Source organism: Felis catus, chromosome F2 (genome assembly GCF_018350175.1).
Source record: "Felis catus isolate Fca126 chromosome F2, F.catus_Fca126_mat1.0, whole genome shotgun sequence".
Lineage (NCBI taxonomy): Eukaryota > Metazoa > Chordata > Mammalia > Carnivora > Felidae > Felis > Felis catus.
In genome coordinates, this window is record NC_058385.1 from 74,721,089 (window position 1) to 74,738,094 (window position 17,006).

Consider the following 17,006-nt stretch of genomic DNA (forward strand, 5'->3'; position numbering starts at 1 on the left):
AAACTAAAAGCAATTATTATTGCTGCTGTCGTGACGGAGCCAGTCCCGTGCCTGGAACAGCACTGACAGCCTTCCTCAGAGTTGGAGGCTTTCGTGGCTTCCGAGTGGCCCCACGGGGTACAGCCCCTCCTCAGTGAAGCTTGTTCACTGCACGACCCCAGGCGACACCATCACATGGTTGTTACTCTCTATTCGTATACTGGTCAGGACAATTTTTCTGGAGATGTCAGAGGAGAAGACCCCTTTCCTCAAGTTCCCACAAAGGTGCAGTCCGGCCCAGGGCAATGCTGCCTCCTGACCTCACGGGACGTGGTCTGCGAACACAGGGCGGAGAACGGCATCTGGCACACAGGGAGGCCGTGCACACGCCGTGCTGGATAAACGCATGGAAAGAATCCCTCTCCCTGATGTGACGCGAGAATGCGAGCTGCACCAAGGCAGGGGCACTCTCTGCCTCTCTCACTGATGTATTCTGGCCCCTACACAGTTTCTGGCCCACCGTAGGCACTCGGCAAATAACTTGTTAAATGCTCGTGGAATGAAACAAACGACCTGCTTATGCAGAGTCGTTCTTTCTCTCCTCCCATTTTGCAAGTGTACCGTAGAACCTCAGAGCCGGGATACAGGTGTATTTCTTGAAGACACCTGCTGTGTGCTGGGGGCTTCCTCATTCGCTGGAGCCTCTCCTCTTCCCTACCCTAGCTCTCACCATCCCAACCCCCGTGGGGTGGATTTTGTGCTGGAAAGAGAAGGGACTCTCAGTCTGATCCAACCATTTCCGCGCTGTGCTGGGAGCAGTAGATTAATAAGGCTCAGCAGAATGTTTGGTACGTAGTAGGCATTCAGTAAATGTTACTACGTTTTCCCGCCCCACCCCAAGGTAGCTGGAGGAATTCTCTCCATTCCAGCCATGGCTCCACTGTTGGCCCTGGGCTTCAGAAGTGAATGAAGAGAGAAGATACCAAGAACCGAGTTGAGGAAGGGGAAGGGAAAAGGAAACCCCACCCAGGCTGTGTGGCAAGGCCAGAGGTGTCTCAGCCGCTCTGGTGAGCATTTGGGGAAAAGGCAGTTGCCTTCATCCTCATCAACTGGGGGATGCGTCAGGCCTCAGCCCAGAGCCCCAAAGCTGCAGCCAGGGGTCACAGGTGGCTTTGGGGAAGCCGTGTCCCAGGACAAGGCGGAGCCGCCTGGAGCTCTGGGCCTGGAGGAAACGCTGGGCACCCAGGGCCCAGAGCTGAATGGGCCCTTTCTCTTTCTGTAACAAACACAGGCCTTGTTCGTAGGTTGGTGTGTTTGTTTCCCCGGGCGGTTTCTGTTCTCCTTCTCCCCCGCCCCCGGGCTCAGCCTCGGGCAGGCGCCTCCAAGAGCTCTGGCTTCGAGAATTTCTACAGCATTGCTCATACCCTTTCTGCTTGGAGAGCACCCGGGGGGGATCCAAGAGGAAGCGAGAGGTCTTCACCCTTTGCAAATTTATTTGGGAAGACAAAACCTGTCCAAGGAGCAAGGACTGTTTTGGGGGGAATCTCTCACGGAGGCCCGGGTACCGTCCTGGGGGTTTGGCGTGGATTCCCAGGCTAGCAGGCCAGAAGGACACAAGTAGCCACACGACAGACGATGTCACCACCCTGCTTAAAACCCTTCAGGGCTCCGTTTTATTTGCTCGAAAGAGGAGATCGAGGCTCAGTGCTCAGTGCCTTTGTAGCTACGGTGGCCGAATTTGAACCCAGACCCATCTCCCTCTTTCTGCCCCCAGCCTCGGGTTGGGTCCCAGACTCAGTTTCTGCGCCATCCGGTTCAGTCCCCAGCTCCCCAACTCCTTTATTCACTCCCACTTAGACACAGGCACAAACTCGCCCCAGCTCTCCGGGACTTTCTTCTTTCCTCCGTAAAGCCGAGGTTACCGCACCGATACCTACCTCAGCGTGTGCGGTCAAGACGAAATGACTTCCTTCTGGGGAAGCACTTAGGCCACGCTTGGGCAATAGATTCCAGCTGTCCATGGTCCCTCATCCTCAGAGGAAAGCCTCTGGGAGCCGCTCTTGTTATTTGCACTTTACAGATGGGGCCGACCCACTAGGTCGCCGGCCGGAAGGTACCCTTCTGCTAGAAATTAAAGTCGGTGTAGGAATTAGCTCCCTTTTGCAGGTGCACCCCACTGAGGCCCAGCCTGGATGGAGATTGCGCAAGGAGGTGGGGGTGAAAGCCACTTCCTGACACCCAGATGTGCAGAGGACCAGAAGGCAGAGGAACGCTGGGCAGGGGGCGTTTCAAAGGAAGAGCGAATATACACGCTTGGCTTGTGGACCTTGAAGACATGTGCCGGAGCCCCGATGTCAGCACCTGTCGCTGAGCGTAACTTAGACGCCACAGATCATGCTGAAGGTGAGTGTGTTGATAGGGGCAGCAGCAGAGACTAGAAAGTTCCCCCACATCTCTCTTGAGTCTCCTTCCCACGTTTCTACACAGGGCCAGCCTCACCGACGCCTACCGGCTTTTTCCCCAGCCTCCCGTCCCTCCTCTGCTGGGCTGTGCAAAGCAAAAGGCCTCCAGATAAAGGCAGATCTGCCAAGGTCAAGGCCCCTCCTGTCCTTGACCCTACCCACGTCCTGGGCGCTCACCCAGACCCAGAAAGAAACACGGTGGCAGGGTTGCTCCAGGCGTTCTCTAAATGCAATGATCTCCCTCTGGGCGAGAGGAGGCACCCAAGAAGAGAAGAACCACATGACAGGGACTAGACAGGTCAGCATAAAGCGCCCCGAGGACAATCCTGGGACCTCCACTTGTGTCCTGGGGGTTCTTGGTGAGTCACTGAGCCTTGGTGACCTCGATGTCCTCTTTCAGGAAAAGAGGGCCCTGGGATCCCAGCCTCATGTTGCCGTGTTTCCCCCTAGACCACAAATGTCTCAGAGCTGAGACTGTGCCTCCATCACCTGTGCACCCCCAGGGCCCGGGCCATCTAGGTCCCCGCATCTCAGAGCTGGCATCTACTGACGTGGCAGAGAACACAGTGTGGCCAAGCACTCCGTGTGGATCTCCTGTTTTATGCTCCCTGGCGTCGTCACCTCCACTTTGCCCGTGAGAAAGTTGAGGCTTGCGGAGTGCAGTCAGCTTGCTCTAGCCACGGAGTAAGTGGGAGAGCCGCAACTCACAGCCAGGCGGACGGACTCTAGAACCTGCCGGCTCACCCGCCAGGCTGCAGCGGGGCCACGTAGGCTGAGCAACGGCGCCTAGCACTGACTGGGACACTCAGCTAGGCTGTTGAGAGAGTGAATATGCAAGGAAGCTAACCTAACGGCTGGAATCCAGTAGGAGCTCACTCGGTCCAACTGCTTGAGATAAAGTCAGGCCTAACCCAATATGCCGAGATACGCAATAAAAGCATCAAGCTCAAGGGTCCTGGATTAGCCCCGGAGGCACAGCGAATCCAGTCCAATAACGTCTTCCCTGCTGAGAAACTGGCTGTTCGCCTCACTTACCGGTGTTCTGTCTGATCCCAGGGTCCCGCTGTCGGTGCAGCTGGGAGGTGAAGGTCGAAACCTGGCTACGTTCACCGGTTTCCGACGGTTTGTTCTCCAGTTACGCGTTGGTTCGTTCAGGTTCCGTCTTGGGGGTTCCCCTCGGGGCGCGGGCCCGAGCACGGGTCTGGGAACCCTTTGGGCACAGCCGGACGGGTTGCCCTGCCCCTGGTGAGCTCTGACCCCAGAAGCAGCCACATTTTCTGGAGGGGGCTGTTGCCTGGAGGGAGGAGTAAGGACACCTTCTCCCACCCGCGGAGGATGTACAGTCTACAGGGGGAGAAAAAACGAACCGACTGTCACCATCTCACAGACCAGGAGACAGAGCCAGGGCAGCGATCGGCCGGAGTTCCCACAGCAGGTGAGGAAAGAAACTCAGACTCCACCCCAGCAAGGGAAGGGAAGGGAAGGGAAGGGAAGAGAAGACTCCCTTCCACACCCCCAAGCAAGCGCGTGATGCACTTTAGCAGAAGTGCCCGCCATGTGCCAATATTCAACAGGCTCTCGTTGGAAGTTCCAACTCGTTCTCGAGGCTTCAAGAGGGCAGGACGAGTCCCGTATTGGAGTTTTTAGGGGACACGCCAAGACCCCAGATGGAAAAGACTCTGCGTTGAGGGTGTTCCTATTTCCCTGAGGAACACTTACATTTCAGGGACAAAACTACACCTCTGGTAAGATAGAGAGACCAAGGGTCCAGCCTCAATGTGGTGAAGGATGGAGGAAGGCAGTATCTTCTTTTTATGTTTGTTTCTGTCCGGTCTAGAATCGAAAGTACTTCAAGACAGCATCTTGGCTGGAACGGTATTATTCTGGTAGGTTCCCCTCCATGATTCCCTCATAAAGTCACATGGATGAAAATCTGAGAGGAACCCAGTGTTTGTGTAAGGCTCTGATCTTGTCCTTGTCCCTCTGACGTAACGAGACTTATATTAGGAAACAGGGGGTGGGGAATGAAAACGTATTCTTTATTTTTCACCTCCTTGTCTTTGTTTGAATGTTTGCGTGAAAATCGGCAAGAGAAACAAAAAGGAAGGAGAAGTGAAAAAGTTCCTATTGCCAGGAAATGAATACATCCGAGAGGGAAATACAGGTTGGTGCCCTCCGAAGCCTGCCCATTAGATAACGTCCATCAGAGATCAGACGGTTCAACACTCCGTGTTCACTGTCCAGTACTCGTCCTAATGATAGGGTAGGGCATCCCGTCCCTTCCAGATCCGGGGTTCTAGAATCACACACGAGTTGTGTTTGGGTTTTTGGTGTTTTCCCCTCCTTCTTGAGAAGGGTCTTAGAGATTGCGGCACAGAATTTAAAATCACACACACTCGGATTCCAATCCTGACTCTGCTCCTCGGTGACAATGAGACTTTTGGAAATTTGTGTCATCCTTCTGCATCGTGGACTCTCCCTTTTGAAAGGAGAAGGGGTAGTCACTCTCCTCCTCGGGGTCACCGTGACGATGAAATGAGTTGACACATGAAATGCCTGATTGGCTCATGGTGTGTGCTAAGAAAAGTTAGTTCCTTCCTTCTCTTTTAAAAACCTTTCCTGGGGGGCTTGGGTGGCTCAGTCCGCTGAGCGGCTCAGGTCATGATCTCACGGTTCGTGGGTTCGAGCCCCGCGTGAGGCTCTGTGCGGACAGCTCGGAGCCTGGAGCCTGCTTCCGATTCTGTGTCTCCCTCTCTCTCTCTCTGCCCCTCCCCGTCTCGTGCCTTATCTCTGTCTTCCAAAAATAAATGAATGTAAAAAAAGATGTTAAGCCTTTCCTAATTGGATTTTTTAAGTTATAAAGCAATGCATTCTCATTGCGTTTAGCCAGATAACATGGAAGTCTATTTTTTTTTTTAATGTTAATCGTCTCGTGGCAATGACCTTTACTTGGTTACCCAATATCTATTCTCCATAGCCTTCTTAGAGTTTTCTAACGTTATTGAGCCTGCCTGATATCATAAAATGTAATATGTTGCAATATAATACCATGCAATTATTGCGGCCAGCTGAAAGACTACATTTCCCAGCCTCCTTTGCAATTAGGTACGGTTGACAGGACTTCTGAGATCGCGCCTGCGGACGAGGCACAAATAGCTTCCCCCACGTGCCTACCTGGACGAGGCTGCCCGAGCACCAACCACCGTCTCTGACCACAAGTGGCCTTGAGGAGAAGCCATTAGTCAAGGATAGTGACGCAGAAAGACGGAGCCCGAGTTGATGACTATCTAGCTATCGCCACGTTGGTTCTGGACCACCTACTTCTCAACTTCCTTTTGTGAGAGAAAACTAAAGCTCCTATTGACTTAAGCCCCTGTTTCTGTGGTGGTGGTGGTGGTTTGAGTTTTCCGTTGAATGGTCCTGGATCTAGTTATAACTGATAAGCCTTCCTCAGCTCTGGACACGGCTGGTATTAACCAATCGCATCTGCTCATGAGATTTTTTTATGCTCATGGCAAAGATGCAGTAAGCCACACGTAGTAATTGCTTATCGATATATATATGCATATATAGACATATATATACACGTGTGTGTATATATACATATATATATGCATATATATACATATGTACATAATACAGATACATACACACACACATATGTGTGTGTGTGTGTGTGTGTGTGTGTGTGTGTGTGTCTGTGTGTGTATCAAGGTCAAATTCCCAGGCCAAGGCACACATATCTCTAGCATCAGCTTTCTACCACTAGGCTGTTAAGTTGCACTAATGGATATACTGTAATTTATTTACCAATAAGTAACTCCCACTGATATAATGACAAGGTTTCCACTTGCTTTTCAAATAATATAAACCCTGCTGTAAAAGACATCTGGTACAAATACCCTTACCATTACTCTTGTATTTTTTATTTTTTAGTGTCTATTTATTGAGAAAGAGAGAGAAAAGCTGAGCATGGGGCAGGGGAAGAGAGAGAGGGAGAGAGAGAATCCCAAGCAGGCTTCCTGCTGTCAGCACAGAGCCTGATGCGGGGCTTGACCCACGAACCCTGGGATCACGACCTGAGCTGAAACCAAGAGTCGGACACGTAACTGACTGAGGCACCCAGGTGCCCCTACAGCCCCACACTTGTATTTTTTAGCAAATGCTGCCACAGTGGGATGACTAGGTCCTGTTCTTTGTCACCCTTCCATACTCCTTCCTTTTATAGATGAAACAAGAGAGACCCCGAAAGCTAATGTGCCAGAGATAACACAGATGACGATGCCTCCAGAATCCTCCCAATTTTAATCCAAACCCCACGCTCCGATCTATCCAGTGGTTGCTGGAAGCAAATATTTGTTGAAAGAATATCCAAATAATCTTTGTAAAGATAATCCTCCTCCGGTCTCTGCTTGAACGTATCTGGTGGCAGGAACTCACTACTTTTCTTTTCATCTTTAGAGAATGTCTACAACTAGAATGTTCTTTCTTACATTGTGTTGTAATCTGAGGCCATGAAGAAAAAAAATTTGTTTGATGTTTGTTTATTGGAGAGAAAAAGAGAGAGACAGATAGAGAGAGAAAGGGAATGAGCATGGGGTGGGGCAGAGAGAGAAGGGGGACAGAGAATCTGAAGTGAGCTCTGTGATGACAACAGAGACCCCCATGTGGGGCTCGAACTCAAGAGCCGTGAGATCATGACCGAGCCGAAGTGGAACACTTAACCGACTGAGCCACCCAGGCGACCCCCGTCCCCGCCAAACAAATTTTCAATGACACTTTTAATCATGACCTCTGGTAATCATGACTATGAAACTACTACTCAGTGGTCTCAGTTCTGACGCCTGGGGTCCTGGAGAGCTGGTCCAGTTTCTCAAAGGACAGGTGGGACCCACCAAGGCAGGCACAGGAAAGGCATTCAGCGCTATCCCCCTGGGGTCTTGGCACTCAGATATTTCTTCTGTATGGAGAATATACGAGCTGTCAGGCAAGGAACATGGCTGTGAGGATACAAAGAACAGTCACCGTTCCTGACCTGAGGATGGTCCCATCCCCTGACAAACCCAGCTTTGGGGGACCTGAAGCCCCCCGGTGATGGCCAAGGGGCACAGTTCGGAATGCTTGGACTCAGAAGAGAAGCACGTGTGGGTGGGGTTGAGACTCACTTGGGAGAGATTACTGGAAATCACGTTGGCTGAGTAAGTGGGCAGCGGTCTTCACCCAACGGAAGAAATCATTTCCTCTATAAATGTTGATTTGTTTTTCCTGGAAAGGTTTCTTACTCACAAGCACTCGCACCCTCATGACAGTCCTCCCCCTCTCATCTTTCTCTCACATAGAGACAATAGGTAGAAAAACAGGCTGAAAAAACACAATCTCCAGAAGCTTCCTCTCTCCTGACGTTCCAATGAACCCGGCTTGACTTGGTCATCGCCCAATGGGATCACAGAAAGTAAGCGTCACTCTTGTAAAACACTGGGTCTTTCGGAGCAAAATAAAAGTTAAAATTCATGGTCAAAATCTGTAGAAATTAAAGGTGAGGCAATAAAAAGGTCAGGCCGCCTTCTGGAGTAGAAACATGGGGTCTGAAGCCAACAGACCTTGTGTTGGAATCCTGTCTGTCACTCATGGCTGGGGGACCTGACCATATCACTTCTAGTTTCATTGCCTGGTGTAGGAGGAGGATAGAAAGTACATAAGTCTCCAAGAGAGTAAATACGATAAAACCACCTCCATAAAGTGCTTGGCCCACTGGCAGTGATCGGTGCCTGTGACTCTCTCTCTCTGCTTGTATTTTCCCTTGGCACAACATGGGCACGCACGCTGGGCGTACCCGCCCTGTTCTTTCCGGGTGGCTGAGAACGTGCAATAATCTTCAGAAGGTAAGATGTGAAGAAAATGGATCAGAAAAGGCACAAGACCAAGGCACAGGGGTCCAACGCTTCCCTTGAACCTTTGTTCAAATCCAATGATGCATGGTTGCCCTATGAAGTGACCAAGCCACTGGGTGTGGTCCCAAGTTCAGTTCTCCTACCCGACTGTCGGGCTGAGCGCGCCTGCTATAAGCCAAGGGATAGCAGGACAAATGCAATCGATGAAGAGGAAAGGCGTCAAAACTTGCCCTGTTCTGCCTCTCACCACCTGTGTGGCCTGAGCCAAGTCAGTTAACCTCTCTGAGCATCAGGTTCCTACTGTGCAGAATGGGGCCTCCAAATCCCTCCATACCTCCAGAAGGAATTCTCGTGCTATCCAACGTGGACAGGAAATGCTTCATGAACTTTCTGGGTGGAGAGGATGCAAGTGTTTCTTGGGGAGCAGCTCTGCAGGCAGGGAGGATACCCAGTCCAAGGACCCACTGGGAACTTGAGGTTTTCGTCTGCGCTTCAGGTGGGGAGGAGGATGCTGACGGCCGTGTAGGTGACATCACTTGGGGGCTGGACTGCCCCCGTTCCACTCCAGCTCACATCAGGCTCTCCCTTTGCCTCCCAAGGTCTTGGTCTCACTTTGAACCAGAGTCCTGAGGCCAGGGGCCCGGCCTGTCACATGGCCTATCAATGATTAGCAGCCTGACCCCTGCTTTGGTGGGCAGGAGAGCTCAGGGTTGTCAGGTCTCTGCCCACTGGGGCAAGTGATGGTGACCGAGGACCTCCTCGGATAATCAGCTGAAGTCTGCCATACGCAACATCCCCCCCACCCCCATGCGGGACAGCAACCCAGTCCTTTACCATCAAGACTTTTAGTGAATCCCCACCATTGTGCCAACTGTTGATTGGGAGACTTTTTTTTTTTTTTGGCCTTATAATAACAAGTCTCTATTGAATACTCAATGTCAGGTGCTTACATGCATTATTTGTCTCCTTTTCTCCTGGTGTAGACTTTTAAATTCCGTGACTCTTCCAAATAAATTTGTGCCTGATTAGCAATGCCCATGGGTATTTAAGCTGATAATACATTTTATGTGAGACAAGACTTAGTTGGTGTGCCCACAATGCCAAGGACACACGTGGTTTTGGGTTCCCCCTTATGCGCTAAGTCTAAGAAACTGTAGACAGCAGAACATAGTGGTTGCACATTGTATTACTCTGGCTGCTGTAACAGCGAGCCTTAAAATAATAATGACTTAAAACAAAAATTTAAATTTAATGATCAGGGGCGCCTGGTGGTTCAGTCGGTTCAGCATCTGACTCTTGGCTTCAGCTCAGGTCATGATCTCACTGTTCGTGGGTTTGAGCCCCGTGTCGGGCTCTGCGTGGATGGTGAGGAGCCTGCTTGGGATTCTCTCTCTCTCTGTCTCTCTCTCTGTCTCTCTCTCTGTCTCTCTCTCTGTCTCTCTCAAAATAAATATATAAACTTAAAAAAATAAATTTAATGATCATTGCCATATAAAGATCCCCTGAGGAGGTGGTCCAGGATTTGCATGGCAACTCCACAGTTATCAGAACTCAGACTTCTTCCATCTCATTGCCTTGCAATTCTCCTTGTGAAACTTACATCTCATGTTCCAAAAAGGCTGCTTCAGTTCCACCCATCACATTCTCATTCCATCTCATGAACTGGGAAAAGAAGTTACATATAGTACTTCCTCTCATATCTTACTGACTCGAGTTTGGTCGCATGGCCTTAACCTCAAAATACTCCAGGAAATGCATGTTTTAGCTGGGCGTTCTTGTGCCCAGGTGAAAAGTCTATCACTCCAAAAGAAGAGAAGAATGGACATGGGAGGACAACTTGTATCTGTCACAGTGGTGAGAACTTGGACTTGAAAACCTGTCAACTTGACCTTAAACCCCAGCCTAATCACTTCCCAGCTATGTGGCCTAAGGAAAGGGTATTAGTTATCGATTGCCATGTAACAAATTATCCAAAAACTTATCCACTGCAAACAACAAACATTTATTATTTTGTGACTCCTGTGAATCAGGAATTTGACAGGGTGGGGGTGAATGGCGGGGAGGACAGCCTAGCTGGGTGATTCTGGCTCAAGGTCTCTTTCAGGAGGTGCGGTCAACTCAACGGCTAGAGCTGTGGTCACCAGGAGCTTTGACTGGGGCTTCCAAAATGGCTCGCTCCCATGGCTGTGGGGTGGGGGGTGGAGGGGGGTGCTCTGTTCCTTGACACATGCTTTTCTCCCGAGGGCTGCTTGACGGTCCTCGTGACATGGCAGCTGGCCTTCCCCAGAATGAGTGACCCAAACAGTCAGCAAAGAGGAGGCCACGGTGCCTTTTGGGATCCACTCTTGGAAGTCTAGCACCATCGTTTCTGCCACATTCTATCCACTGGATTCACCAAGTGCAGCCCATGAGCACACGGAGGACAATGAGGCTCCACCTTCAAAGGAAGAAGGATAAAAGAATGGATGGGCATATTTTAAATTACAAGGCAATTTCTCCATTTATAAAATAATTTGTTAATTTGTAAAATAATAGTAACACTCGACTCCTAGGGCTGCAGAGGGGTTTAAAAGAAACAATGACTTCCCCTCTTCTCCTGGGTAGACATGACCTTGCTCTGCCCGGGGACCATCAGTGGTCTGTTTGATAAAGATGCCCCTGAAGCACCTACTCCATAAATCTCATCAGAAGACTATGCCTCTCAGGGCTCCTGGGCGGTTCAGTCGGTTAAGCATCTGACTTGATTTCAGCCCAGGTCATGATCTCACAGTTTATGAGATCGAGCCCCACACCGGGCTCCAAGTCCTGATATCGAGGAGCCTGCTTGAGATTCTCTCTCTCCTTCTCTCTCTGCCCCTTCCCTGCTCATGCTGCTCTCTTTCTCAAATAAACTTAAAAGAAAAAAGAAGAGTGTGCTCTTAAAGATTGCTCACGATTGTGAATGTGTGCACTTAAGACCAATGCCACCAATGGTGATGATGAGCATTTCTGTCCTCCAGCTAAAGTAGCACAGGTACAGAATAGAGCAGGAGCATAGACACAGTTTGGAGCTCGCTCCACCTGCCAACTGGGAAGTTATGTAGTTGATACGTGGCTGAAGGGGGTGGGGGACTTGAATTCTTTCACATTTGGCACATCGACTGGGAATGGTTTGTATTTCTACACTGCAGATCTTCAAAAATCACACAGTTCACATTCACGTAGAATGTGGGTAGTGTTGTGGGTGTTTATGGATTTGTTTCTGTCACTAGATGAGTTCCCTGAGGACAGAGAATGGGGGCCTCCAAAAGGCAACCCAGTTCTGGAATCCTCAGTTTTCTTCATGTGTACAATGTGGGTGATAACACCCACTCACAGAAAGTCTGTCCTGAAGGTCAGCAGGGGCTCTGTGGAGAGAAAGCCCAGGTGGCCCAACATGCTAGAAGTCAAGGGTGAAGGGCAGAACTGAGGGGCAGAGGGAATGGAAAAACTCTTCAGAGAGGGAGTCAGAAACTGGGGGCCAGCTTCAGTAGGTCATGGGTGTGAGCCAAGCCAGGTAGTTCAAAGGACTCCCTAGAAACAGGGGCAGGAAATGGACACCCCGTTGGCTTGAGCTGGAGGCCATTCACCCCCCAGCTGATGGCAGGACACAGAGCTGGGCTTTCGGGTCCTATCGTGGCCAAGAAGCCAGAGACCAGTGGCAACCATGAAACTTGCCTGTGTTTTCCTGAGTTTTAGATCGAGGTGCTGGCTCTGTCTTGGGCATCTCCTTCTAGAATGTTCTGCGGATGCTACTGCAAACCCGGCATGTCTCAAATGGGCCTCCTCAGCCTCACCTCCACACAAAACTGTCCACAGGGCTGGCTTTGTCCCACGTTATCTTCTGGGACCAGTTGCTGAGACCAGTTGGTCTTCCCCCCTCCCCCATGCCTCCCTGCTTCCTATCCAACCAGACGTCACATCCTGTCCCATCTTTCTGTGCCTTGTCTCCTGAATTGGTCCACTTTTCCTTTCTCTGGCTGCCTTGCCGGATCTGGTATCTCCTGCTCCATCCGCAAAAGGGCATTCCTAACGGCAGCTTGGAGCACACCAATTCACCCGTTGCAAGGCCTTCTGTGGCTTTCTCTGGCACACAGTTGAAAAGACTTGGCCAGTCAGAAGGAAAAGGACTTCTTGATTTATATTCCACATCGTGGGTTGCTCTAGACTCACACCATTTTGAACTCTACAGGCCAGCTTTCTGGGGCTCTCCTCCCACACCCCCATTCAACACCACGTCCTGACAAAAGTCCAGTTGGGATTCGCCTTCTCCCCAGGAACCTTCCACAAACCCACGCTCCGAATTCATCTTCCCTTCCCAGGTCTTAGTAGCCCTTTGAACCTTTCTAATATACTTTACTACCCGTCTCCTGATAAATGGTTATTCACATATCGATTTGTTTCCACCTGACTGTAGATCAAGGACTTTAGCTTATTTAATTACATAAACAGTATAGGTGTCAAGGCCAATACTCAAAATATGGAGCCCTTCACAGGAATGTCCTGGCCGAAGAGAAGCTGTAGCCGCTGAATTAATCATAGCAGGAACATAATAGGCTCCTAATAAATATTAAGAAATAATTTATGGGCGACTCAATAGCAAAAAAAGCCCAAATGGGTGCCTGGGTGCTTCAGTCGGTCAAGCGTCTGACTCTTGATTTCAGCTCAGGGCATGATCTCACGGTTCATGAGATCAAGCCCCTTGTCAGGCTTCTTGCGGAACGTGGAACCTGCTTGGGATTCTCTCTCTCGTTCTGTCTCTGCCCCTCCCGCATGTGCATGCTCTCTCTCTCTCTCTCTGTCTTCCTGAAAACAAATAAGTAAACTTTTAAAAATCCCCTTAAAAAATGGGTAGGGGATCTGAATAGGCATTTTTCCAAGGAAGATATACAGATGGCCAACACGTACATGAAAAATAGGCTCAGTGTCACTCATCATCAGGGAAATGCAAATCAAAATCACGATGAGTTATCCTCTCAGTCCAGTCAGAATGGGGATGTTAGAATGCTAATATGAGAATTGACCCCAAAACTCACAGATACAGAGAGCAGGTTGGTGGTTGCTTGAGGTGAGGTGGCTCTCTGCTCTTCCCTGTTGGACAGACAGCCGCATCTCCTGGTGCAGTGCCAGCCGCATCCCCGAGACATGATGGTGAAGGTCGGAGTCAACGGATTTGGCCTATTGGGCGCCTGGTCACGAGGGCTGCTTTCAACTCTGGCAGAGTGGACATTGTCGCCATGAACGACCCTTTCATCGACCTTAACGACATGGTCTACATGTCCCAGTCTGATTCCACCCACGGCAAATTCCACAGCACAGTCAAGGCTGAGAACGGGAAACTTGTCAACAATGGAAATCCCATCACCCACTTCCAGGAGCGAGATCCCGCCAACACCAAATGGGGTGATGCTGGTGCTGAGTATGTTGTGGAGTCCACTGGGGTCTTCACCACCATGGAGAAGGCTGGGGCTCACTTGAAGGGTGGGTAAAATGGGTGATGGTGGTCAAAAGCTACACGTTTAGGGGGAAAAAAAGAAAGAATTTATGAGCTGGATTAAATTCCTAACTTTGTCCAGGGTTGTCACAAATGCATTTATCTATTTAGTTTCCTCTATTTCTCCTTCTAGCAAGTTCTCTCGAGTCCCTCCCTCCTAGGAAAAGCAGATCTTCTGTACGCGATTCCTTCATTTGTTCAGGAAATTTCTAGGAACATCTACTAGCGGCCCAGCACCATGCTGAATGCCGGGGGGGACGTGAGTGCACAGAGAGTGCAATGTCTCTGCTTTCCAGAAACCTGGAGCCAGACCTGAGATGCTAAGAACAACAAGAAAAGAAAGGCAGTCACAAAATTCATCGTGACCCAAAGGACAAGATTCCGGAGGGCGGTGGTGCAGATTTCGATGAAGCCAGCTGGGCAGGTACCTCAGCCAAAATCTAAGGGGGACAAGGACTCATCCCTGGAGAGTCAGGGGGTAGCATTTCAGGTGGGGGGGAGATGGTAATCGAAGGTCTTCAGGTCAGAAGGCGCTGATCTGCTTGGAAGAAGTAGGAGAAGGCCCTGGAGCTGGGGAGAAGCCGAAGAGGAACAGGAGAGTCAGTGATCCCGGCTGCTGCAGGGTTGGAAGCCACTGGAAACCATGCTTTCTTGACATCTTTTTGAATAGGCCCTCGCTGCCGTGTGTACGATCTTCCTCATTCCTGGGCTTCCACAGAAGCCACCGACAGCTGTCATTTCTTCTGATCTGGGCCCGGATCTCATACTGAAGCTGTCCCAGCCTCTTGAAAAGAGCCCAGGAATTCCAAGGAGACAGGCAGGTTGGCCTTCTGTTGCCGGTGACACCAGGCTCCCAGCACTCACCTGGCTCCAGGGAGTCTGGGGTTGGCAGACGTCCCCGTCTCTCCTTTCTTCACACGAGGAGGGAAGTCTAATGCCTTTCCACCCTGCAGGGTCTGCCTCCCAGGCTGCAGTGTCCTGGGTTCCTCTCAGAGTGAGGCTGGATTCTAGTGAGGCCCCGAGTAAGAGCCGGCCAGGGCTCCTCCACACACAGCCTGTTTCCAGAAAGCTCTTTCCCCACTCCTATTTGTTCTGGATGGCCTGCCCCTCAGGCCCGTGGTCTCCACCCATGTCTTCCTCTGGTCTAACCCCGAATGTCCTCCCGAGCTCTCAGAGCCTCGCTTCTCTGGTGCGTGACCATCCCTCGGGCCCATATGAGTTCTTCCTCACTAGGTTCCACAGGACTTCGGACCGGCAGGAATGGAAAGAGACACGCTGGAGGCTGACGGCACCCCAGGAGCTGCTATGATCCTACAGCTATCACCTTATTGAAATTTGGGGTCTCGTTAGCCCCAGCTTTCAGATAGGGAAACTGAGGCTAAGAGAGGTGGAGTGGCCTGCTTTGGGCCAGGCAGACAGAGCATACACCGACTCCGAGGGTGGGCCCCCCACAAGGCTTCCCCGTGCTGCCTGAGTATCAAGTCCTTATATGTTCAGCTGGTACTTCCGGTGATGGTTTCACTCTTCACATGCCCTGAGCACCTATGGCGGGCCAGGCCCTGTCCCCATCCCTCGGGACACGGGGACGCCCAGGGCATGATCACAGCCTCTATGCAGAGGCCGTGGACCAGAATGGGTCAGAGCTGATGCTTTGGTGGATGCACTGATGCAGGGTCCAGCCATTGTCATTCCACACTGGGCTGTGTGGTTGAGCGAGTGATGAATGTTTCCATTCCTCGGTGTCAAATTCACAGCCGGGGCGGTAACGGCACCCGCTTCCCCTGACCGGTAGGGTCTTAGCAGGACTAACTGAGAGACAATTAACAAGGAGCCCCCCGGCGTCCCTGCCTTGGAGGCCAGAGAGTGACCCCCAAACTCCGACCTCTTTCTGTCCTTCCTCACTGCCGCGGTGTCAGAAAAAGCCCCGCCAAACAGATGGTCTACGTGAGATCCAGCGTCTCTGTAACATAACACACATTTCGGCTTCAACCGAAAGTCCCTCATGCCAAGCCCCAGGAAGAACCAAGAAGCTCTCAAACCGATTGAAAGATGATCAGTAGATTCCAAAACCACGAACACAGAGGTTTTAGAATTATCCGAAGAAACTTGGGGCTGAAACGTTAGGGCTGAAATCTTAAATATACTTCAGCGAGCAACTATGAACACACGTGAAACAAATGAAGAAAATAGAAAGCCTCAGCAAAGAAACAGAAAATCTCAGGGAAAAAAAAAAAAAAACAACCAACCAAAACCCGAGAAGATATAAAAGAAGAACCCGATGAAACTTGTGGAACTGAAAATACGCGAAGTGAAATAAAAAACCCAGTGATGGGCTCAGAAGCAGAATTGAAATATAATCCTAATTTCGGGTGGAGACCTCCCTGCCTCCTGCAGGGCACCAAAGGCTCATGAAACCTGGGGGCTGGGATGACCATCTCTGTACCCCGAGGGCTCACCCCTGGTTCTGGCTAATTGGAGGGGCTTGCTTAAATGATGGTGGTGTCTGATTTTAGCTGTGAGCCCTTGAGGAGCCCAGGGAATTAACCCCACCCCCACCCCCAACCCCGGTCTCTTGTCTATCTTTCCTGTACTCAAGGGCAGCATGGTCCCATCTCCCTGGGATGGAACCATGGTTTCCAGTTCAATCCAGCTGTCCCAAGACACAATTCGGAATCTTGTTCTCCCTCAGTGGTCTCTCTTTTCCGGGAGATGCAGCCTGCAGGGAACAGCTTAGAAAATTCCAGCCTGCCCGTTGGTAGAGGCATTGGAGGGTGTCAAATCTAGCCCCTCATTTTCTATCTAGGAAAACTAAGACACAGGGAGAAAGAAGTTTCCCAAGGAGCCACTCTTGTGAGTTGCAGAGTTAGAACGTAAAATCTCTCCCCCAACTCACAAGAGGTTTTACATTTACACAGAATTTTTAACGTTTATTCATTTTTGAGAGACGGAGCGCAAGCAGGGGTGGGGCAGAGACAGAGGGAGGCACAGAATCCGAAGCAGACTCCGGGCTCCAAGCTGTCGGCATGGAGCCCGATGCGGGGCTCAAACTCACGAACCGTGAGATCGTGACCTGAGCCGGAGTCGGATGCTTAACTGACGGAGCCACCCAGGCACCCCGAGGCTTTACGTTTTAAGTCAGGATTCCTAGTTCCTGGAAGCCCA

The 17,006-nt window shown here is 50.7% G+C and overlaps 1 pseudogene; it reads left to right on the top strand.

Moving 5' to 3' along the window:
• Window positions 1–223: 223 nt before the first annotated feature.
• LOC101094238 lies at window positions 224–13,876 on the top strand (annotated as a pseudogene).
• Window positions 13,877–17,006: the final 3,130 nt, after the last annotated feature.